Raw genomic sequence first — 23,582 nt, 5'->3', positions numbered from 1 at the left:
GGGGCATCTAACTTCTTTACACATTTTAATGAGACTATTCTAGTACAGCTTCAATGTTACAAGCAGTTAACTCTCTCCTTTAAGTCTAAAAACACCCAGCTATGGAATACTGTGAGAATGAGCGGTCTGCTGTGCCCTCTCCACCCTACCAATCACTCCCCTGGCATGCAAGTACTAATCCCACATCACAATTTCAATTGCCTAAAAAATGTGGCGTTTGAAGGCAGGTACTAACAGTGAAATGCTTTACATTGGTAATTTCTGGGCCCTTGTTAACAGTGAAACCCAGGTGCCGTTTAACATCAGAGTCCTATTCTGTCCAGCAGCTGCTTTAAAGGTCAGCCAGGTCGAGTCAACATAGCACAAAATTTCAGGGGGGGGTGCGGAAGCACAGTCAACTCAATGGTGTTGCACTACTACTTGTGTTTAATGCATCGATTACTTATTGGTAATCTTCATTACTCCTAGCCATTTTCTTCCTTGTCCCAGTACTTTTGCATGAGGCAGTACTTGTGTTTAAGGCACTCTGCCTCATACACAAATACTGGGGTGAGGAAGAGGTACATGGCGGTAATGTTTGACTTAGCTACCTGTCATCTTCATTACTCCTAGACCCATTCTTCCTCACCCCAGTACTTACCTATGAGGCAAAGAGCCTGCCTCATAAGTAAGCTCTTGGACAAGAACGAGGGACGTGGAGGAAATTCTGGGCCAAGAAGCTGATTTTGGAGGTTGGGGTAGGGGGTGGGAGAGGGGAGGTTTGGATGGGCGAGATTGTGTGATAAATCATAATGGTTGTCCATGTCCAGGCTAAGCAGGCATGATATGTGGCATTAGTGGCTAGAGAGGCATTTTGGTGCAGCCAGTCTAGTCATTCCTCAGTTTGGTATGACTTTCTTTTAACTGGGCATTTCTGATAAAGCAGTCCTGCTAAGTGTTATTACCGGGATAGATTGGCATTTCAGTGCTACCAGTCTAGTAATTTCTTACTGCCACATTTCATATTTTTCTGGGCATCTGTGATAAAATGATATGATATAAGTAATTTATAGCGCGCCCGTACATAAGGCGTGACAAGACAAGGGAGGGAAGATAGACGGAGGACAAGACAAACAATCTTACTAGGCCATGTGTCATTCAGATGGTGCAAGTGCGAGAACGAGAAGTGCAAGGGGAAAGGGAGGAGGGGAGGGAAAAACAGGGCAGCAATGCTCCGAGTAGGTGCAGCCAGGGCAGCACGGCTCTGGGTAGTGCAAGGAGAACAACGATTTCAGGGTTACAATTACAGCCCCTAAGTGCATGGTAGGCCCGGAGGCAGTGAAAGGGTAACCGATCAAGAAAGTGCCTGGACTCGGAGAGACTCTAAGGGTAGCCAAGCAACCAGTCGGTACAGCAGACAGGTAGGTCAGCAGGGGAGGGAGAGAGAGAAAGCAGAGGAGAAGAGGAACGTTTTGAGCTGCTTCCGAAACATCAGGTGGTCTGCCTCAAGTTTGAGAGGAGCAGGGAGGCCATTCCAGAGGGAGGCACCTGCAGAGGTGAGAGATATACCCCCCACTATCTGCCTGGAGAAGGGTCTAACCCTTAGAGGGTTGGAGGTAGCTGAGCGAAGGGCTCCAGAAGGAAGGGATTTTGGAAGAGAGCGTTGGATGTAGTGCGGGCCATGGCCCCAGAAATCCTTGCAAAGGGTCTTGAACTTGATCCTTGCCACCACTGCGAGCCAGTGGAGAGATTTCAGGCTGAAGAGATATGATCCCTGGGCTTGAGGCCAAGGATAAGACTTGCAGTCTTGTTCTGGATTAGTTGCAGATGACGGAGAGTAGAGGCAGGCAGATTGAGAAAGAGGCTGTTGCATTAGTCCAGCCTAGAGAGAGCCAGTGCTCTGGATACAGTGAGCCTCTGGTGGAAAGTAAGAAAGGGAAGAGCCCCTTTGAGGAGGAGCAGCTGCTAGCGGGACATCTTGGCGACGTCGGAGATGTGAGGAGAGAGAGAGTGGCGTCCAAGATAACACCAAGGTTTTTTGCCTCTCAGGAAGGCGAAGGAAGGGGGCCCAAGGTGGGAGGCCAGAGTGAGAGAGGGAAAGCAGGGGCAGGGGTCCCAATGAGACGGATCTCATGGCATTAAGGTAGAGATCGTTGGAGGTGCACCAACCTTGAATCGTAGATAGACAGTCAGGAATGAGCGAGAGAGGAGAGGAGGCTGAGGGGAGCCTGAAGGAAAGCTGAGTCATCCGCATAACACTGAAAGTTAGAGGAGAAGGCAGAGATCAGGTGAGACAAAGTGTCCAGTAGAGGTTGAAAAACCAGGGTGAGAGGACAGACCCATGGGGAAGGCCACAGGTGGGGAGAGGTGGCGGAGAGAAAGGAACCAAGTTGGACCTGAGAGGGGAGGGGTGGTCCAATAGGAAGGCGATCAGTCACTACAGGGCCTGATCTGTGATGCCCAGGTTCTCACAGAGTCGATTGATCAGGATGGCGTGGTTGACCATGTCGAAAGCTGAGGAAAGAAGGAGGATGAGGATGAGGACAGAAGGAATGCTTGAATCACGGTTAAGGAGCAGATCTTCACAGGTTTTCAGGAGAGTATTTTCCGCGCCTCTGGCAGCTCTGAAGCCAGACTGATGTCATGGCGACAACCAACAGATTCATTGTGGAGAGTAAGCTGGGAGATGGCAAGCTTTTCCAAGAATTTGCCCAGGAAAGAGGTAATGGAGAATGGCCGATAGTTTGCCGGGCAGTTAGGATCGGCAGACGGCTTCTTGAGGTGTGGGTGCACAAGGGAGTGCTTAAGAGGAGAGGGGAATGTTCCAGTGGCAAAAGAGTGATTACAGAAATCACCCAAGGCTGGAGAGAGGGTGTCAACATGGTCCTTGATGGTTCTGGAGGAGCAGGGGAGCACCTGTTTGGATGACATTTTCATAGATCGGACTTGTCTAGAAACCTTTTCAGGTGTTGTCAGAGAGAAAGAGGAAAAGTAGGATAAGAGGTAGAGATGGCCAAAGGAGGCCAAGAGAGGAAGAGGGAGAGGAACAGGAGATAGCGGACAGGATGTCCTGAGATTTAGTGTGAGGCCAGAGATGTACAGAGGGCCTGGGAGGGAACAGGAAAGGTAGAGACCGCAACAGTATTGACCATTTCCTTCCAGATTGTAAAGAGTTTGGCCGTGTTGTTAGAGGCCGTGGAGACGCAGGCTTTAATGTGTGCTCTCTTCTTGATGAGTGTTATTGCTTCGACTGGCATTTTGGTGCAACCAGTTGAGGTATGTCTAAATGTGGCCTGGAATGCTTTACTGTAATGTTATTACGTGTCTACACTGGTCTACATTGTGCAGTCAGTTGGACGTGTTTTGATTGTGGCATGGCATTTTTAATAGCAAAGAAGCAATATTCCTGTGCACTGCTGGTGACTTGCACGTATTGGATTGGTGTTACGCTACAACACAATTGCAAACACTATGGCTTCATAGCCAAATGTTTTCATAAAATTGTGTTGTATATTAATTGTTACATTAAAAACACATTTATATCATTCTCCTAGTGCAGTGTGCGGCATACCCCTTCAGCAGCACGCTTGTGCGTATTGTGCAAGCGTGATAATCTAGGCAGGCCTAGAGTGTGGTGCGAGCCGTGATTTGTTGTCGAGTAGGGGGGGGGGCCTCAACATGGCTCGCAGAAGGGCCCCCACATTTTGTGTTACGCCACTGCGTCACTCATTGCCTTTCATAGGCGCCCCCCCAGGGCTGGACTGGGACCCAAAAGTGGCCCTGGAATATTTTTTCCAAGTGGCCCCATATTTCGCCGAGTGAGCACAGCGCGTGAGCCCAACTCTTCTATGAGCGGATTCAGAGTATTCCCCAAGAAAATGAAAAGGAGTCAAAATAAGTGCATTTTGAAGCAGCTTTTAAACATATATGGATTAAATAGTCATCTTTTAAATAAGTTACCAAAAAGTACATCTTCAATGATAGAGGGACAAACCACGAGTGCAATATCAGTCTGAATAAAAGTAACCCTGGAGAGGTTATTTTCTCTCATTGTGGCCATGCGTTGCTTTTCAGGGCAGAAGTAGAGGATACTTGTGGGTGGTCACTCTTTTTTCAGAGAGTGGCCGCTACCCTGCTTGGGTGTTTTTGAGTCTGTAAAAACTTGCTCAAGTGTTTGGCTACATGAATTTCACCTGGGTTATCATGTACCAAGTGCACACGCTTACCCACAAGACCACATGAATGGGATTTTGTTTTACTGGGAATATTTCACCATAAATTGTTGGGATTAAATGGTGGGCACGTTTTATACTTTGCCAGCGTACTCATGGGAAAATCTACCCTCTCATGTCATTTTTCTGGTCTTGATTAATACTTTTTTAATGCCGTTGCTCTTTTCTGTGGTGCACTTTCTTCTGTGGAGTGATCCAAACATGTATATTTCACTTTAAGATATGTACACTTACTGTGCTTATATTGATAGGTGCCAGCTTTTGATTTTTGCTATCGTGCCAGAAGTCTCCACACCTAGTGGTGTGAGGGAGCCGTACCCATCTCCTAGTTGAAACACCTCATTTTACAGCACATTTTGCAGCAGTAATGGGGAAAAAAGTCATATGATTTACAGGAAGATATAAAGATAACCTCTCAGCAGCAGTCACCTAACCTTCTCAGTTGCCGATGCAACTTTCTGTTATGGGATCCCCTGCTTCCCCTTTCAATTCCTGCACCCTGCCAAACAGTTTTGGCCTGCTGACCCCCCTCAATGAAGGCTCAGGGGGTACATTGATAAGGCTCCCTTCTCATTTTGTCTGCTACCTCAAAATAAAGCGTCACTCCTGATATTGCCACATATGTAAATGTTAACAGTGACAAATGAAATACTGGACGTCACTGTGTATTTGTATCCTGCCTTAATCATGGGAATGTGTTTTTAATGTAACTTCCTATGATACCTGTGTTTATAAAAGATTTATTCTGTGATATAAGTTTAAGTTTCTGTAATATCACGGGTCATCATTCATGCAAATAAGGGGGCCCGCACATCTTATCTCGTCCAGGGCCCAGCAAATCCTAGGGCCAGCCCTGGGCTGGGTAATAATATTTGTTCATGGAAATATATTATGCAAAATGCTTTGTCGAAAGGTCTATGTTAACAACCATTCATTAACACATGTACCAACACACTTAGGCGTCATTACTAGCCCCAGTACCAGAAAAGAAAATGTAAAGCTTGTGTCTATCGGTCTTATTTCAATTTCCCTTCAACCAACTCCAGGATCTCATATCACCTTCACTCTGTCTACGTAATGTTGCCACCAGGAGGATAATAGGTTAGAGAAGACTGAGGGTTAAGTAATGCAGTGCTACAGCAGAGCTTATTCTAATGAAACCCGTGAGCTGCATCAGTCTTCTCACACAAGCAGCTCAGTAATGAAGTAAGAGTCAGTAAATCAGACTGACGCATTAACTTTATTTTTTAGGTCGGGTTGCATGCACCTCATAAGACACCAGTCACCCTCAAAATCTCAATGAGATGGATTCCCCATTATGCGATGTGCTCTGCCCTCAATAAACACCTCAGCATCGAGATTACCCACTCCTTCGGCTCACATTATCATCTCACTCACATCTAAACCTAGGTGACCCTGAATGCATCTCTGATCTGATTCTCACACAGTTCATCTTTAAAAAGCCTCCTGATTGCACTACCACGGTATGGAGACAACACAATTAGCAAGTCAATTATAAAGAAAACCAACTACCTATTAAGGCCCATTCAGTGCCATGTAAGTCACCCCGAGGCCTCACACACATACACATAGAAGCTCCATTTATACAGAGCTTGCTGTCACCTTGTAATGACTTCTTAGTCATGTACATACCAGCTAGTGCTGCCCCTCTTCGATAGCAATCATGTCAAACATCTGAACGTTGAGTCAGCCCTGATAATAATCAAAAGCTCCATAATACACCTGATAATACCCTAATTGCAAAGCACTGCTGAACATATACAATGCAATATCAATAAAGCTCGCTCGTAACAAGCACCTTTTATGTAATGCACATCCCGGTGTATGTTCTGTTGGAACTTACATGATGAGTTGGGCTGTTATTAGGCTGTACACTAGTAAGCATTTTATGCACCTCAGGAGAGTGAAAACCTGTCTTCACAGTCGTGCTTCAAACCTGTAGACTGCATGTAGGTCGGTCGGTCACACACGTCCCTCTCTGACCCCCCCCCTCCTCCCCACAGCACGCCAAAGTACCCCACACAGGTTTCTGATCCATAAACTCCATCTAGACACCACTGCCAACAACCACACCATCTTTCGCTCAAAATGCTCCCTCACCTTTCTTGGTACAGAGAATCTTTGGGCAAGGACCTCCACTCCATTGACTCAGGTGCACATGTGAATTCTATGCAGACCATGCTCTGGCAAGATCAGCATGAGCTCCAGCCAGTAGTTTCTAAGAATTTATGAGAAACGTAGTGAGATTATGGGAACAACTCCAGTGACATGCTTATGTCGATATCTCAAATAAAGTCTGAAGAACATCAATAGCAAAGGTTTTATCTCCGGGTAAACGAGCTGTTGCATTTAGTGCCACCGTTTCCTCTACATCTCCCCGTGCTGCTGGACAAGGAACCCACATGCTCTGCCGAAGGTCATACGTTTTCACCCCAGGGCATTCTGGGTCACAGGCTACGTGGAAATCCAAGGCCCAACGCTAGATCTGGCGCGCAGATGCCTGCTTCACGCCCTCCGACCTTCAGAATGCACCCACAGCTGCAGTGTGTCAAGAAAGGGTGCCATGCACTGCATTACCAAAGGCAATGCATTAGAGAGCATTATATCATTTGAGCATTATATCATTTTAAAGATGAAATACAAACTTGTTGGATGCTGACAACGGTCCTTTTATATATGTCTGCAGGTACACCTACAGTTTGCAACACATCACCCTACTTCCACCCTCTGCCGTCATGCTCAAAATTGGGCTCGATTTTGCCAGGAACAAACATGTCCACAGACCAAAGTGCCTATTGAGTTGCATCAAGTGCACAATAATGGTGCCAACCTAAAGAAAAGGCGCGGCGGGGAGGGTTCAATCTCTGCAAGATCGTGTGGGTGTTTAAATACATTATAATAGAAAAACACACACTTCTTGCGTGGGGTAGTACACAGACAAGTCAGGCAAACAAGCGTGAATATTTTCGGATAGGGCGTTACTTTATGGGACTTGAAAGCGTGATCGCAAGCTATTACATCTTTAAAAAAGCATATATTTCACAAAGAAACTGACAGGAAAAATGCAGGGTGTAGCTGCAGTGGAAAGGATAAAACAACGTGACAAGTACCCATGGACACTGACGGGAGCTCTCCTCACCTTGGACAGGTCCATGTCAAGCTCGAGGAAGGGGCTCAGCGTGTCAGACGGTATGGTCGCAAGTGCAGCCTGATGAACAAGGCCTTCCTGTCCTCCAAAGGAGCTCTGCATTGATCGTAATGTTCTCATTTAATGTATATATCCTTCCTCCATGAAAAGAGGCCCTATGTTCTGAGGCCTAGCGGGGAAAGTCCCGGTGTCCCGGTGGGTCAGTCCAGGCCTGCGCCCCCCTACTTTTGTCTGTGCCCCCCCTACTTTCGTCTTTGGCCCACTCTGTGCCCCTCCTAAATTTGATTCCTGGTGATGCCACTGCTGCTTGGGTGTTTAGCTGCAAACATGTGTATGTAGCTTTTTATAACTTTTAGACAAAAGGCAGCACATTATTTCATTTGATATGGTGCTTTACCACGGTCAGGGAGAGCCATAATGAACATATTCTCGGAGTTTAAATGATTTTTGACCCTCCTGCTGTTTGTTTTCGAGCCTCAATTTGAGAAGAAGGAGGGTGGGGAGCTGCCCTGTCCATTCTGGTGAAACAGAAACACTTTTTCTCCTCCCTAACCATTTCCATATTTTTTCATCTGGATCTTTACAAGTCAGTTTACATTAATACCCCAGGAGAAGACACTAATATGAACTTTTCGCATGTTTCATACTTCTTATATTGTTTGTAAAAGATATAAAACCTCAAGCGGATTTACGTAGGGTCTTGGGTCAATCGTTGTACTAAGGACTGTTACTACTGTTGCTGTCATGTGAGCTCCTACTGCTGATTATGATGCCCCTACATGTGCCTCCCCTTCATTCATCATTTGAGATCCATGGAGCATTTCCTGCTTGGTAGAGTTTACTCTAACAATATTTCAGCGGTGCAAGCATCCGAGTGTTTCCGTGTCGAATTCATGTTGTATAAACTCTTATGCATAAACTCTTATATCCGTAAAATAAGATACAAACATGTATTTGGGTTTCATGACAAATAGCCCTTTTTACCTTTGTCCCTGCATCAAAATTGCCTATAACATTGATCGGTTATGTCATCAATGACATTTGTGATGTCATCTTTGATGTCTTGGGTGTTAGTCTTAGCAGTGCACAGTGGTGGTGTGAGTTATGGTTGCTTAGCTTACCATAACTGGTGAATTTCAGGGGGTTTTTGGTTTTACTTGTAACCATAACATCCCTTTAACAAAGTTTTGTTCATTGAATTTCAGAGGTTTTTATTAGTGCAACTTAACCATTACGTCCCCTTAACAAAGTTTTTTCAGTGAATTTCAAAGGTTTTTGTTAGTGCAACTTAACCATAACGTCCCCTTAACAAAGTTTCTTCAGTGAATTTCATGGGTTTTTACCAGTGCGTGTTATTTTCCTACAACTTACTAATATTATACTTACCCAATATAGCAATATTTGTGTCCAATTGACAAAGTGTGACCTTAAAACTCTGCCATTTCCCACCTACTAGAATCATTTGTAACACTACTATACACCTTTTGCAACTATTTCAACTAGTGTTTCATCCGTAGTTGTCTACGAACATCTGACTTCATTTCAAACCTTCCGGACAGTGCCACATGACCATACGCTGGCGTGCGGCATGATGATGTGTCCGAGAATCAGTCCGCACTTCACGATAAGATCCATGCTTCGCGGACAGTTCGGAACTGCATTTTCGACTGATCTAGGAACTTTCAACTTCAAAATTTCCCTTGCACAGCTCCAACACCTATTCCTACTCATTATCCATTAGCAATCTAGTACACAGTACATACATTTAGCAAAACTGCTTAAAATGGCATCAGCTAAGCCATCCCTCCTCCCCAAGAACCACCACCACTGCTGTAATCAAGGAGCATGAGAAACAATGTCCCCTACCTTAGAAATAACACACACACAACATTTTCCCCTGTCCACCTAACCCTCCATATTAGTGTTTGGTGCCTCTTCCCTCATTTCCTCCCCACCTTTCGTTCTTAGTTCTCCAAAATTCATCCAAAAACAACAAAAGAAATGTTCCTTTAGGAACCACCTTTCACAGTTAAAAAATAGAACTAAAAAAAAACGTGTAGACTCCATCTACTTTATATTTCTCAGTAAAGTACATACACTCATCAATTTCCATTTGTATTTTGTGTTCTGCTAATGGGAATATTGTGGCGTTCATCCTACTTTCTAGTGACTGGAATGGTGGCTACCGGACCGGCAGCCCAAGTTATCAGCCCAAGCGAAGCGAGGGTGGGTAATGAGGTCTCTGGACCATTATCACCCCATTCCAGCCCCTGTAATGGGGGATGAAAGCCATTAGCACCCCGGGTTCCCAAAGCGGGAACCCGGGGTGCTAAAAAAAGGATTTTTCTTCATACACCGGGACGCCTGCAGGCCGAGTTCAAACACATTTAATTGAATGGCAGACCGCAGGAGTGATGATGGATGTTGGACTGATTGGGTGTGGAGACATGACCAGGCCAACTCCCCAGCACCTGAGGTACCAGCTTTCGTGCTACTAGCGAGTGGAATATTCCAGAAGGGTACAAGTGTGCCAACCAATTGTACACATAGCATCAAGCCCTATAGTTTGAGAAGCCAATAGAACACTGTGTATTAGTCTAACACGGAATATGACTTGCACTTGGTGTGGGCGTAGTTGTCCACCTAACTTTAGAGACCCAATCACAACCCTATACCCCATAGAAAATATATTTAGCTGTTCCTATTAAGCCTATCATATCCCCTAGTAGGTTTTCTTATTTTGCCACATAGTATGACATCACTTATGATGAATTTTTAGTATAAAGAATGTAGACCTTATAGAATCTGATAACGAAGTAGCAAATTAAGCAACATTTCGGGAGCAAAATGAAGATTGAACGCGCAGAGAAGCACTCAAGAAAATGCAAAACCATTTTACAAACATACAGACACAGTAACTCAAGTAGACAAAGTAATCATAAGGCTGGCTATGTGGTGAATAGACTTCAGGTGATGCGTCAATGTATATAGATGTAGGAATGTATAGAATCTGGATGTTCCGCAACGCATTTTAGCAAACTTGGACCTGTGAATGAAAGGGCTGGAAGTGTGGCACAGCAGAATAGAATCACTGACAGCGAAGGAAGATTCAAGAAGGCTTGCCTGGCCCAGTGTCAAGAGTCAGGCCCGCCGAGAGCCTGGTTATCTACTCAAGAAGATACAGTATCACGAGAAGTGAGCTGAGATCCTGTTTGAGATGTAATGGAAAAACAGTAGAAGTCCCAAGGTTTCTTCATTTAATAGTATTAAAAGGAACAAAGGAGCTCAAAACGTGGTCTCTAGTCACATGGTCAGATGAAAACAAACTTTGGGGTGAGCTACACCAAGACCAGAAGATAAGGCCATGCCTTCACTCCCTTTTATTCTCAGACACAATGCCTCACAAGGCAGAGTTCAACCACATTTAATTGAATGGCAGTGATGATAGATGTTGGACTAATTGGGTGGGGAGGCATGGCCAGGCCAACCCCCCAGCACCTGGAGTACCTGCTTGGGTGCTGCTAGCGAGCGGAATATTCCAGAAGGGTACAAGCGTGCCAACCAATTGTAGAGGGCCATGAAGAATTGACCTCTGTAGTTTGAGAAGCCAATAGAACATTGTGTATTAGTCTAACATGAAAGATGACTTGCACTTAGGGTGGGCTTAGTTGTCCACCTCACTTTAGAGACAGAATCACAACCCTAATACACCATAGAAAGTATGTTTAGATGTTCCTATTAAGCCTATCATATCCCCTAGTAGGTTTTCTTATTTTGCCACATAGTATGATGTAACTTACGATTAATTTTTCATATAAAGTTGTGTTTTTTATGAAATGTTTTCGAGAACTCGTTGACTGAGCTGTGAGGCGTCCGTTGATGTCCGTTGTACTCCCTCGTTTAAAGACTTGTTATTAAAACAGATGTTTGCCAACTTCCTGAGTTGGTCTGATTATTTATGTATGAGTAAGATCTGCATCCCATCCATCTCAGACACTGTTACCTCTTCTGAAAGGACGCACTCGGCTTCAGGTTGGTTTTGGTGTACGGGTTGTGGTGTGAATCTTTATTGTTGCTGGTTCTTCATCGGATAGCTCAAGTAGGTTCTGTGTCGGGTTGATGATGTCCTCGGAGGTGGCTATGTGGTCTTGTGACAAATGGTGTGTTAAATGATGACATGGGAAATACTCTACCCATACTGGGAGGGGAGGATCATACTCCCTCTGTGTCTTTAATAGAACCTAAACCCTCACTCATGGCATTGAGGAGGATTGGCCTTTCTATTTCAAGACCTGAACTTCCTATTCTGCAGGTTTAAAGCATAAATATGAAGAATATACAGATGGATTCATGATGGGAACCCAAGCACGAACATGGTGACAGTGCAGTGCATCTCACAAAACTAAACTCAGAATGTGTTTTATCTGGATGACAGATATGTCAAACACCCCTGCCCAGTTAGGTTATTATAGCCATTAAATGGTTACTAAAACTACATTACTATGGTTCCTTTTGCAAGTGGGCTGTGCACATTAGAGCAAACATATAATGCAACAAGACCTGTTTGTGAGTCGGCAAGAACAGTGGAGCTTATTCACGTTGCACACCTTGTTCTCTATAGGGTGTATGCATATTCAACAGTACTGGTGATCTCTGTGAGCTAGATGTGAGTTTTCTGCTTGACCCTCAATGGGTATTAACAAATAGGGCAGATGCTAGTTCATTATGGCTAAACACTCGCTACAGTTCAGTAATCACCTTGGAATTGGAACAAAGACATCCTTATTCCTTATGCATGACCATGATGGAGTTCTTTTAATTTGCGCAATAAGATTTTTTATTGGTGGCGTGTCTCAAAAACATCTGATATGTGTTTTGCACCACAAGCGGAATTTTCTGTTGTGGACAAATTTCTTAGGTTGAAATGGATTGCTGTATCAAATTTCACAAGGCACAATCAAAGTCACTGGACTGTTTCATTTCCTTTTCAAAAATAAAGTTGACAAGGTCTTAAGTCGGTCAACTACACTATGTACCATAGCAGCATTATTTAAAGAAACGAAATTAAACAGTCCATTCACTTTGATGATGCTTTGTAAACTTTGATACAACACTTCACTCTAACCCAAGAAATTCATCGAAAACTGAACCTGAACCATGTTAAAAGCAAACGTGCCACATACTGCAATTCTGTGCTACTGCACAGATATTAAGAATAGACTTCATTGGCAATCTGTACTAGCCCATTTAAACATAATTATACAAATTGTCCTGGAAAAAGTGCCTTGTGGTGAGAAACACATGAGCTGTTTTCAATGCACAATACCAATAAAAGCCTTTGGACTAATTAATAAAATTAACAAAACGACCTCACGAGTATGCAAAAGACCAACTACAGCTTTATTCCAATTACAAGTGAATTACTGAGCTATACACCTAGCCACCAAGGAGCTAGAATATGGCCTAAACATTAGTGTTTTGGTTCACTGCATTGTGTTCAACATAAATGGCACCATATAAATGTTTAAACACAACCCTGAATCAACTCTCACCATGAGCAGAATCAGTGTCTCATGAGCATAACTGGGAAAGCAGTTTATAGCAGTATATAGGGATATCTTTTGTCAAAGTGGCAGGTGCTCCCCATTTGGATCCCAAGGACATGCCACTTTTTAATTTAGTTTTAATCAAAAGTTATTATTTTATAATAAAAATAAATGTGGCCTTATTACGAGGCTTGCGCTCCCATAATGAAGGGTGCCGGTACGGGAACGCCACCGTTCTACGGGTTGCCTGATTACGAGGTCCCCTAGCAGGTCCCAGAACAGACGTCTGGTAAAACCAGACATCCTTTCCGAGTCCCGCGAGGGAACCAAGGAGCTAATAACGGGCCTGTTATTAACGGGCCCGTTATTGGCTCCATCCCCATTCCCATTGAGCCCTATGGGGTCTCAAATGGGAATGGGGAATGGTTTTGTGCATGAGGAATTACCGGGTCCTCCAAGGTTGGAATGACCCGGTAATTCCTCATTCACAGAACCAGGTACCGGAACCCGGTATGAAGGCAGCCATGCCCTTATCAAGGGCATGGCTGCCGCCATACTCGTAATGAGGCCCATTGATTTATTTTTATTTCTAGTGTATTTAATGCCTTTTTAGATTAATGTCTATTTAATTTCTTTTTTATATTAAAACATTTTTTGGATCAGGCTCAAGACATATGATACTACCGCGAATCCCACCACCATCAGAGTGGGGTTTGTGGGTGCCAGCGGGCATGCCTGGGCATGTTCCTAATGGCCTGAACAGCTACCTCACCAACGGGCATATCTGAGCCAGTCCGAAAACACTTGTGAGCCAGGAGCCCACATGTGGTATGTAAGGGGTGATGTTGGGAGTCTGAGCTCTATATAAAGGGCACCGGGCTCGCCTGCATTCATCTCTAAATCGATAGAAGATGTTTGCAAACCAACTTGAAACAATCTGCAAGAGATTGAAGAATCCCCGAAAGAAAATGGCAGTGAATGTTTGAGGACCACTTTAACTGGGAAACCGAGGTGGCTATGCCTGGTGTGGAGCAAGAGATTCAGCAGCAGACCCCTGAGGTACCTCTCTACATGAATGTTGTGTAGAGGATGAGAATGATAGTGGTTTCCATGACGATATGGAGGGGTTAGAGGAAACCTTTGTGCAACAATTTGAAGATGATGACCCTACGGCTGTGGAAACCACATACAATGAAGGCAATGAGGATGTAGGATATGTAAGTATGAAGCAACCTGTAATAAATGCTTTTACTAGCTCTCCTTTTTGAATTGTAAAAGGTAATGTTGCTTTTTTCACCAGCAAAATGTTGAAAAAACAATAAAAACTGATCCAGATGTTGTGTCTCAGACGGCTGAACGCTTCTATTGCCTGTGCTATTGAAACACAGAGAACAAGCCGTTGTGCAAAGTCAGGATGTATATAAGGATTGTCAGCTTGCAGAGGAGCTGCTAAAAGTTAAATGAGGGATAATAAAAATGCAACTGTTGGAGGAGGTGTTTGTTCAAGGTGTCACGGCTGTTGTTGAAAAAGAGCGCTTCAAACGTGATTATTACAACGATTGTTATGGCCACTGTTACCAAGACCCACAATAACATGCGCATAAATGTCTCAGTGATTTATATATGCCAAGCACTATTATAAAAATATGTGACATGTTAGACCCTAGTAGAGTCTTAAAATATTTAACGTTGTTTATAACATAGTTGGCTTGACTGTACACCCTGCTAATTCATACAGGCAATCTAGGCTATACAATTGAAAATCTGCACCTCAGATCTAGCTATGAACTGAGGAAGATGGTGGATAGAATGTTATATGAACAAGAGGCTGAGTATTACTTCAATAACAAGATGTGCAGCAGATGTTTAAACCCGAGAAAGATAACATGCGTGTTGCACACATTAACTGACCCCTCATATATAGATTTACCTTTAGAAAAAAATGACAGATGACAAAGGAATGAAGCAGCTCTAAAATGGAAAAGCTGAATTGTTTTCATAAAACTATCAAAAATATTGCACAGCATCTAGCACAAACTGTAACCCTGAATCCTATAGAATGCAAACTACCCTAATTCTTAGAAAATGTAATACAATAAAAGTATTTTATGGATTTATTGCCGGGGAGGGTAACTTGTTGGACAAGCTCTTAAGCTAGTGGGTAGCTACAAGGGTATCAAACCCCTTTATAAAGCGGGGGCCATTGATGAGAAGATGGAAAGAGACAATGTGATAGGGTGGTTATCAGGGGAGGATTCTTACACGCTGTATAAACCTGCTAGAAGGCATTACCCCCCCCCAGGGTTGCAATAACTGGGAATTTAAATATAATTTCAAGCAGGTTTAATTAAGTTGGTCAAATTTGCAAACCTGTAAATATAAAATGAAGGTTATAGATGTCTTATCCAAGTAAGCCTTTGCAGAGATTCTGAAAGACAAGACAGGTATCGCTGTGACTAATGCCTTCCAATTAATTTTCAAACTACAAACTGATGTTGGCAAAGAGCTTCATTTAGAGCTTTGCTAAAGAAATTGGACATAGAACAAATAGTGACACATACCAACGTCAAGGCCTCTATAGTCGAACGCTTTAATAATAGAATAGAAAGTTAAAAAGCATATTGTGGTGATATTTTGGTAGAATAAATACCTACATGTACAAAGACGTCTTACAGGTGCTTATAGGGTGCTTATAGGGACGCAAAAGGCTAACTAGGAAAATGTTCCCTCAACAGGTGCCACACCATAATGCTTTGATGATGTGGGGGAAACTTTACGCTGCGAGATGCAGCTCTAAAAGGCCTAAAATATTGTTTAAAAACAGGGACCATGTAAGGATCTCAAAGTTGCAAGGTGTTTTTACCGTATGGAGTCATTTTGCTGATGGTCATTTTTTGATGGATTCTTTGCCTAAATGTTGACCCACCATTGTGTCGACCCCCAAATGACACACCCTGGTGGATATTAACAGGGTGTTCTACACTATCTTACTGTACAGTAGCATAGAATCTTAGAGGGTGAGTGGCAGTTATGCGTCCTTTCTCAGAAATGTGCAAATCAAGGGTTTGAACAACCGGATTGTGAATATTCAGTGAATCAAAAATGACTATGTGCTGGTGTGCAAGGACCATTTTGAGACCATCAACATTGTGATAATGGATGGCAGCTAATGTCTTATGCAAGTTTGGAAAGGTCATCACAAAACTTCACCCATGTGTGATTACTATTGATTGCGTATGACATAAATGTAATTATGTAGTATACGTAACTGATGTTTACTATATATTAAGCAAACTTTGAATTCTTAGATTCAGTACTATTGCAATGCACATGGGCATGTACTTCCCTTTGCATGTGATTATTCGTTTATATATCTTGCCATCTGGAAAAGAATGTATTGACGTAATGTTAGTACGCAAAGAAGAATTGTAAAATTAAATGTGTACATTTACTATTTCCATAACGCCTGCTATTAAACATGTTTCTAGCTATTCTTATTTTTTTTTTACTGTACCCTATACTTATTATATTATGTTTGAATTACCCAAAATAGATTTACTTGAATCGGGTACTTTCCTTGCAATGAAATATTGTAATTGCCTACTAATACATGAAATTTAAACCATTTGTATAACGTTACATACTTTTATTTTAAATTGTATAAGTTGATAAGCACTACACATGAATGTTCCACACCTAATCATATGATACTTCTGTATCAGTGTATTGTTTCATATTTAGTTCTTATTATTGTTAGGTGTAATAAAATATGTATCAAAAGATGTGAACAAAAATATACTAATTTATATAACCAATAATGTCATATATGATGTCATTATAGATCTCATTAGGAATGTCATGTATGATGCCATTAGTGAGGCCCTCAGTGAAGTCATGAGTGATGTCTTGTGTGATGTATTTAGTAATGTCACCAGTGATGTCATCCGTTATGTCATCTGTGATGTCATCATTGTGGTCATACAACTCATAACAAGTGGCGCATTGTAAAGGATGGCTTGCTTCAAATGGTAGTGCTGAATTTCCGGGGTGTTGCTGTGTTAAATCTGAATACATTAGCTCTCTCTTAACTAATGTTTCTTTACTGAATCTCAATGGTTTTGTTGGAAATCTGTCCAGTGCGCGTCGGCTGACTAAAAATTTGACCTTTTCTAGATGGGAAAATGAATGGGAGTATGCCAAAAACAGATGTTATGGTTTCTTAATACATTTTTCATTTTTTAACAAATCTTTTCCAAAATGTACAGACTGGAGGGGCTTGACAAACATCTTGTATGGAAAATATTATCCAAATCCATTCATCAAGTCAAAAGTCATTAGCAATAGAAATGTCAGATTTCCAATGGCTCATAGGCTTCACCATCACTATCAGTTGGTGATTGCCACCCTATAATATTTATATATATGTTTATGTTTTTATATATATATATATATATATATATATATATATATATATATATATATATATATATATATATATATACATACACATATATATATATATATATATTACCATAGAGTTGTTACGACTTTAAAACGTAGTTCTTTATCTGTGTTTGTCCTACCTACGTGATCAAGCGGTCAGAATACAGCGAAACGCGTTGTTTGCTATCCAGAGCTTTTTCTTCTCCAATGCACATTTAACAATAAAGTAATTCCTGTGCTGCCTGTATTTGCTGTCACGTTCCTTTTTTGCTGAGTGAAGATTGCAATCTCTTAGCTGCTCTCAGGAGTGCAGTCCGCTGGAGTCGCCTTTTCCGAAGGCTGTTTCATTTTTTGAAATATATATATATATATGTATATATATATATATATATATTGAGCAGCTGGGGAGCAGGTGTAAGTGGATCTAGGTCACCTGGCCTAAGCCTGCACACCTGGTGCCTTCCTGCTTGCCGCTCTTTTCCCTACTTAAGGAGCCCTCCAGCCTCTTTTCCTTTGCAGCTGGGGAGCAGGTGTAAGTGGATCTAGGTCACCTGGCCTAATCCCCGGCCACCTGGTGACTTCCGGGTTGCCACTCTTTTTCACCACTTAGCAAGCCCCACCCACCTGGTGCCTTCTTGCTTGCCGCTCTTTTCCCTACTTAAGGAGCCCTCCAGCCTCTTTTCCTTTGCAGCTGAGGAGCAGATGTAAGTGGACCTAGGTCACCTGGCCTGAGCCCCACCAACCTGGTGCCTTCCTGCTTGCCGCTCTTTTCTCTACTTAAGGAGCTCTCCAGCCTCTTTTCCTTTGCAGCTGGGGAGCAGGTGTAAGTGGATCTAGGTCACCTGGCCTAAACCCACCCACCTTCTTAGCCCTGCCTCTTACTTCCTGCTCTTAACTCTTAGATCAAGGGCATCTCTCACCCAGGCGTCCAAAGCAAAGGACAGTCAAAGAAAAGTGAAATTCCTGTTTGGACCTGTTCGTACCAGGAGGATCCAGGGTCCGACCCCCTGCTAAGACAGCAGATAAGCATGCACCAACATGTGTTTACACCCACTGTCCCCACAGGCCATCCCCACCCTCTCTGGTCCCTCTGTGTTGTTCACTTGTCCCCCCCCATTCCCGCACACAAGAGTCTGTACTTCATTGATTCACGGTGCGTCACCCTTTCTCAACTCTCATGCTGGACTTCCTTTGCATCTTGTACTCATGGTGGCCCTGAATCATGCTTCATCTAGTATCCTGGCTTGCAACATTATGTGTTACTACTGACTTCTGCAATTATATTCACTCTCCCCTCTTGCTTCTCCACTCTTTTTGACTGCTTACTCTCTGTTCTCTCCTCCCCTCCCCTCTCCCTTTTCCTATCTCCTCCCCTCATCCTCTTACTTTCTTCTATGCACTTACTCTATCAGAATTGTCCCTGGACATAGTATGATAGCAACCTCGTCTCTCGCTGCCCCTCCCCTTACTGCCCCCCCCCTCCAGCACTATCTGAAACATTGTCAGGCCTAGTACGATAGTCACTTGTTTTGTTCCTCCCCTCCCTTTCTGCATCCCTCTCCCTCACCTTTTGTTTTTCTCTGGCTCTACCAGAAATGTCGTCAGCCCTAGGATGGTAGTAGCCTGTCTGTTTCCATTTCCTTCCCACTCTCCCCCTCCATTCCTTATCTTTGTCTTAGCTCTTGCACTATCTGAAATGTTGTCAGGCCGAGTACAATAGTTAATTTCACATCCTTACTGTTCATGGCCTGTAAGAATGTCATTGTATTTTCCCTCGTTCCCCCCCTTGCCTTGAAGCGCTTTGAAACACATTGTGTATAGCGCTATATAAATAAACTATCATATATATATATTACATGGCCACAGTAGTTATGGTTAAGTTGGTGTTTCCATAGGAAGAGCATTTTTTGGCGGCTCATAACTTCGCTCCCCCTTGACGAATCCTCACCAAACTTTACAAAAAAAGTATATGGCCCACTCTGAATTTTGCAAAGTTTGGTGAGGATTCATCCAGGGGGGGGAAAAGTTATAGGGGGTGTCGCAAAATTTCTTTTTTTCCCATAGACTGAATGGGAAAAAATGTTTGCTCGTGCCTACAGCCCAAACCGCTGGACGGATTTTCACCAAACTTGGACCAGGAGCAGTGGCTTGGTCCCGAAAGCGTGCTTTTGCAAATTTGGTGAAAATCCATCCAGTAGTTTTTTTTTAAAATGACCAAAAAGTAGGTCAAAAGATTTTTATGACATCTGTGTTCGGTCCGCGGACACACTTCGCTGTTCGCTCCGCGGACAGTGTTCTGATTGGCCAAGTGGCTTACATCATGTCCGCGGACATATGGTGTGTTCGCTGATTGGACGGTGTTAAGCGTGAAGCACGTAAAATTTTCGGTAGCGCCCGCCATCTTGGATTCGCAGACGTCGCGGACAGCGCGGTGAAAGTTTGTTCGAAATCTGTATTTAGTAGAGTGTGTTGTTGTGTGGGAGTGTTTGGGGAGGATGGACGTTCTTTTTGTGTTCGATTTGTCTGCAGACATCGCGTGTGTTCTGAAATGTTCTAAATAAAATGAATGGGTGGTGTTCAGAGGACTCAGAATGTGTAAGTTTTGTTCGCAAGTAAGCTGAAACTGTTCCAAGAACACTCGCGGTGTCCTGAAATGTTCGCAAATAAACAAAATTGGGGTGTTCTGAGGACGCTGTCCGTATTGTTCGTTGTCAAGTTGAAGGTGTTCTAAGAACTCTCGCGGTGTCCTGAAATGTTCGTAGGGGGTCTCCTGAAGACGCTGTCCGTATTGTTCTCTGGCAAGTTGAAAGTGTTATAAGAACTCTCGCGGTGTCCTGAAATGTTCGGAAATAAACAAAATGGGGGTGTTCTGAGGACGCTGTCCGTACTGTTCGTTATCAAGGTGAAAGTGTTCTAGGAACTCTTGCAGTGTCCTGAAATGTTCATAGGGGGTGTCCTGAAGACGTTGTCCGTATTGTTCTGTGGCAAGGTGAATGTGTTCTAAGAACTCTCGCGGTGTCCTGAAATGTTCGCAGATAAACAAAATGGGGGGGTGTTCTAACAACTCACGTGGTGTCCTCAAATGTTCATAGGGGATGTCCTGAAGACGCTGTCCGTATTGTTCTGTGGCAAGCTGAATGTGTTCTAAGAAATCTCGCGGTGTCCTGAAATTTTCGCAGATAAACAAAATGGGGGTGTGTTCTAAGAACTCATGCGGTGTTCTCAAATGTTCGTAGGGGGTGTCCAGAAGACGCTGTCCGTATTGTTCTGTGGCAAGCTGAATGTGTTCTAAGAAATCTCGCGGTGTCCTGAAATGTTCGCAAATGAAGAAAATGGGGGTGTGTTCGAAGAACTCTCGCGGTGTCCAGAAATATTTGCAAATAAACAAAATGGGGGTGTTCTGAGGACGCTGTCCGTATTGTTCGTTGTCAAGTTGTAAGTGGTCTAAGAACTCCCGCGGTGTCCTGAAATGTTCATAGGGGGTGTCCTGAAGATGCTGTCCGTATTGTTCTGTGCAAGCTGAATGTGTTCTAAGAACTCTCGCGGTGCCCTGAAATGTTCGCTAATGAACAAAATGGGGGGGTGTTCTAAGAACTCACGCAGTGTCCTCAAATGTTCGTAGGGGGTGTCCTGAAGACGCTGTCCGTATTGTTCTGTGGCAAGCTGAATATGTTCTAAGAACTCTTGCGGTGTCCTGAAATGTTCGCAAATGAACAAAATGGAGGTGTGTTCTAAGAACTCACACAGTGTCCTGAAATGTTCGAAGGGGGTGTCCTGAAGACGCTGTCCGTATTGTTCTGTGGCAAGCTGAATGTGTTCTAAGAACTCTAGCGGTGTCCTGAAATGTTCACTAATGAACAAAATGGGGGTGTGTTCTAAGAACTCACGCGGTGTCCTGAAATGTTCGTAGGGGGTGTCCTGAAGACGCTGTCCGTATTGTTCTGTGGCAAGCTGAATGTGTTCTAAGAACTCTTGCGGTGTCCTGAAATGTTCGCAAATGAACAAAATGGAGGCGTGTTCTAAGAATTCACGCAGTGTCCTAAAATGTTCATAGGGGTTGTCCTGAAGACGCTGTCCGTATTGTTCTGTGGCAAGCTGAATGTGTTCTAAGAACTCTTGTGGTGTCCTGAAATGTTCGCAAATAAACAAAATGGGGGTGTTCTGAGGACGCTGTCCGTATTGTTCGTTGTCAAGTTGAAAGTGTTCTAAGAACTCTCGAGGTGTCCTGAAATGTTCGCAAATAAACAAAATGGGGGTGTCCTGAAGACGCTGTCCGTATTGTTCTGTGGCAAGCCAAATGTATTCCAAGAAGTCTTGCGGTGTCCTGAAATGTTCGCAGATAAACAAAATGAGGGTGTGTTCTAAGAACTCACGCGGTGTCCTGAAATGTTCGTATTATTCTATGGCAAGCTGAAAGTGTTCTAAGAACTCTTGTGGTGTCCTGAAATGTTTGCAAATATACAAAATTGGGGTGTTCTGAGGACGCTGTCCGTATTGTTCGTTATGAAGTTGAAAGTGTTCTAAGAACTCTGGCGGTGTCCTGAAATGTTCGTAGGGGGTGTCCTGAAGACGCTGTCTGTATTGTTCTGTGGCAAGCTGAATGTGTTCTAAGAACTCTTGCGGTGTCCTGAAATGTTCGCAAATGAACAAAATGGGGGTGTGTTCTAAGAACTCACGCGGTGTCCTCAAATGTTCGTAGGGGGTGTCCAGAAGACGCTGTCCGTATTGTTCTGTGGCAAGCTGAATGTGTTCTAACAACTCTCGCGGTGTCCTGAAATGTTCGCAAATGAACAAAATGGGGGTTTGTTCTAAGAACACACACAGTGTCCTGAAATGTTCGTAGGGAGTGTCCTGAAGACGCTGTCCGTATTGTTCTGTGGCAAGCGGAATGTGTTCTAAGAACTCTCGCGGTGTCCTGAAATGTTTGCAAATGAACAAAATGGGGGTGTGTTCTAAGAACTCATGCGTTGTCCTCAAATGTCCATAAGGGGTGTCCTGAAGACGCTGTCCGTATTGTTCTGTGGCAAGCTGAATGTGTTATGAGAACTCTCGCGGTGTCCTGAAATGTTCGCAGATAAACAAAATGGGGGGGTGTTCTAAGAACTCACGTGGTGTCCTCAAATGTTCATAGGGGATGTCCTGAAGACGCTGTCCGTATTGTTCTGTGGCAAGCTGAATGTGTTCTAAGAACTCTCGCAGTGTCCTGAAATGTTCGCAAATGAAGAAAATGGGGGTGTGTTCGAAGAACTCTCGCGGTGTCCTGAAATGTTCGCAAATGAAGAAAATGGGGGTGTGTTCGAAGAACTCTCGCGGTGTCCAGAAATGTTTGCAAATAAACAAAATGGGGGTGTTCTGAGGACGCTGTCCGTATTGTTCGTTGTCAAGTTCTAAGTGGTCTAAGAACTCTCGCGGTGTCCTGAAATGTTCGCAAATGAACAAAATGGGGGGGTGTTCTAAGAACTCACGCGGTGTCCTCAAATGTTCGTAGGGGGTGTCCTGAAGACGCTGTCCGTATTGTTCTGTGGCAAGCTGAATGTGTTCTAAGAACTCTTGCGTCGTCCTGAAATGTTCGCAAATGAACAAAATGGGGGTATGTTCTAAGAACTCACGCGGTGTCCTCAAATGTTCGTAGGGGGTGTCCTGAAGATGCTGTCCGTATTGTTCTGTGGCAAGCTGAATGTGTTCTAAGAACTCTTGCGGTGTCTTGAAATGTTCGCAAATGAACAAAATGGGGGGGTGTTCTAAGAACTCACGCAGTGTCCTCAAATGTTCGTAGGGGGTGTCCTGAAGACGCTGTCCTTATTGTTCTGTGGCAAACTGAATGTGTTCTAAGAGCTCTCGCGGTGTCCTGAAATGTTCACTAATGAACAAAATGGGGGTGTGTTCTAAGAACTCACGCGGTGTCCTGAAATGTTCGTAGGGGGTGTCCTGAAGACGCTGTCCGTATTGTTCTGTGGCAAGCAGAATGTGTTGTAAGAACTCTTGCGGTGTCCTGAAATGTTCGCAAATGAACAAAATGGAGGCGTGTTCTAAGAACTCACGCAGTGTCCTAAAATGTTCGTAGGGGTTGTCCTGAAGACGCTGTCTGTATTGTTCTGTGGCAAGCTGAATGTGTTCTAAGAACTCTTGTGGTGTCCTGAAATGTTCGCAAATAAACAAAATGGGGGTGTTCTGAGGACACTGTCCGTATTCTTCGTTGTCAAGTTGAAAGTG

The sequence above is a fragment of the Ambystoma mexicanum genome, chromosome 6p (assembly GCF_040938575.1).
Source record: "Ambystoma mexicanum isolate Mex_15411 chromosome 6p, UKY_AmexF1_1, whole genome shotgun sequence".
In the NCBI taxonomy this organism is placed as follows: domain Eukaryota; kingdom Metazoa; phylum Chordata; class Amphibia; order Caudata; family Ambystomatidae; genus Ambystoma; species Ambystoma mexicanum.
This window is presented reverse-complemented; position numbering follows the sequence as displayed.